Genomic DNA, 2,811 nt, shown 5'->3' on the forward strand with positions numbered 1-2,811 from the left:
TGGCATTCTTCTTAATGTATTTAGTAAAGATCATAAGAAATCCTTTAAGAGTTTAATGTCTCTGGAGCAGGCATACAGGCTCTAGTCAAGAATGAATTAGAGTGAAGGAAAGCCGTGTGACACCTGGCATTCCTCTCTGTTCATGGAGCTTCTTTGAGGCTTGAAGATTGATTTTACCGTCTAGACCTCTCTGGCTAATACCTATTCTTCAAACACCTTAGTTACTCTGTCATACGAATTGACTTCTTTTCCTTGAATGGAAAACCCTTTCAAAAATAATAACATTATTATAAACGAATATATGTGAGAGTACTTAGTTGAAACAAAAAGAGTTTTAGTAGACAGTATCATACTATCTTTGAAAATCAAGGGGAAGTTTATGCAACTTAAAATGCTTACAAACTGCAGTGCAATCTACTGTTTGTGAATGTCAGTGTATTATCAGGAAACATGTCTATACAATCACAGAGTTATATTTCCTCACAAACTTCTTTATGAAGAGTGAAATATGTTTTTGTACCTCTCAGTTTCAGTTAGGGACATATTTTGTGCAGTATTTATGTGATCGTGCCTATGCATGAGGAATGAATGAATTTCAGTCACACATTGCCTAAATCATAACTTGATGATGCTCGGGAAAGACCCAACAGTTAAAACTTCATGAGGTTCTAATGTCTGTGTCCAAAACACATCACAGTATTAGGATGTAGGGAGATATGTATGTGTGCCCTTGGGGTGGGGATTTCTAGTTACTAGACCATCTCCAGTTTTAGCATTTGGCATCTTCACGATACTTTTATAAATATGATATTAACAGAAGAGCAAAATGCGATTTTACGATGGCATAACTGATTTGCCTGCATTCACTGAAAAAGTGCCAATATTGGGTCCTTATGACTTCAACTGACTCTTTCAAATTGTATGAGTGTATCAACATATCAGATAAACCCAGTTTCAGAATGATAAAGAAAAATGTTAGATCACATAATGCGGCTAATTAATAGTGATATGATTAATAGTGCTACTGTGTTTTTCCTTTCTGTTGGAGCACAAGAACATTCAATAGAATTTTCACTAAAGAGGAGCTGTGAGTATATTAGTGGGAGTGGGAAGTGGAAGTGTCATCTATTTTTTAAAAGGTGGCAGATCCACAATATATAGTGAAAAATGGGGAGAAGGAAAGCCAAAACAAATGAACTCATTTAAAAACATTATCTGCATTACCCTGGAAGTTATCAAAATTGTATATGCTATATCAATATATTTTTGGAACCATTTTATGGAAGTATTCTTGATAGAGTTTGAATGCATTTAATGTATGCTCCTTTTTTCAGGTGTCCAAAGAGAAGTGCACTTTTTGCAATAGATCGATATTCTCTAAGCCTGCTTCCCACACCAACTAATATCAGATTCACTAGAGTTTATTAAGAGTAGATTTCTAGCTCTTATTCCCAACCAAATTAATCATAGTTTTTGGGAACTAACCCAGGTGTCTTCATTTTCAACCAGCATCTAAGATTTGGCTAGTCAGTTGTGAGAGTCAACAGATTTTACTTTTTTTTTGATATGATATAGATGTAGGCAGAAATACCTAAATAGGGTTATAATCACCCCAAATCTTTTTTTTTCCCAACTATCATAAATGACCGCAAAAATTTTGTTACATGTGAAAAGATTAACTAATGAATGAATGAGTAACTTGGAATGTTAAAGAAAATGGACAGACACTCATTCACACATGTATGTACAGGAAGTGCACTGCAGTAGAAGAATTTCTTTTCTAGATTAATGGTTGTAAATGTCCCCAATCAAATATTAGTTAATAAGGCAACATTGTCCTTTGAAAAATAATTTGAGAAATGACAATAATTTCATTTCCGCTACAAATTTTTACCTCTGATTGCTAAATGATCTAACAACTACCCATTGTTCTCCCTGTGTTTGTTTTCTAGTGTAAATTTGGTAGACTTAATTACAGGTGACAGTAGTAGCATTTTTGAGGAATGACAATCTTGTGCATTTTAATGCATAATTATGAAAACACTCTTGACAAATGAATTGATCACCTACACAAAATAGGCATAGGTGTAAATGCAGGTCAGTCAAATGGAAGATCAATCAAGTGAAGCAATATTTTCCAACAGTTCTTTAGAGAGATATCCGGAGAAACAACAAGGAAAGTACATTTCAAATCATTTTGGAGATGCTATATCTTAAAACATACTAAGTACATTTTTGTTTGTTTTTAGCTGCAAGATTTCTTAAACAATGAACAGACCAATGTGCAGTGAATTTCTTGGAGGCAAATGTATAGTTCACTGTTGAATGTATTTGGCAACAAGACATTTTTGTAGTTATCTTGTGGGACTAGGATAATATGAGATGGATTCAGAAAATCTGAATTTAAGAGTATACAGCTCTGATGAACCACATTATCTATTACTTCTAGACGGTTTAAGATCTGTCTTTCTAGGAAAAAAAATGAATTTTAGATTTGTGTACTACATGTAGTATGGCCCATTATAAAAGTTTAAAAACCTTCCCTTATCCTCCTTTTTCCCAAAAGCATATATAATTCTTTTGCCTTGAGAATGAACAATGGTTTTTCATCACTTCGAACATGATTGAGTAACCTACAAAGACCCAAATACAATGGGAAAGACAGAAGAGAGTACCAGTTCATTGGTTATTGATTATAGCTCTGCTGATTTTGTGCCTTCCCATCTTGGTCATTTTTATGGGTTCTAACATATTCCATCTGTTGAGCACCTATCTCTCTGTGTCTTCGAACTGACATTGAACACGTGGTGG

This window comes from Piliocolobus tephrosceles, chromosome 6 (genome assembly GCF_002776525.5).
Source record: "Piliocolobus tephrosceles isolate RC106 chromosome 6, ASM277652v3, whole genome shotgun sequence".
In the NCBI taxonomy this organism is placed as follows: Eukaryota; Metazoa; Chordata; class Mammalia; order Primates; family Cercopithecidae; genus Piliocolobus; species Piliocolobus tephrosceles.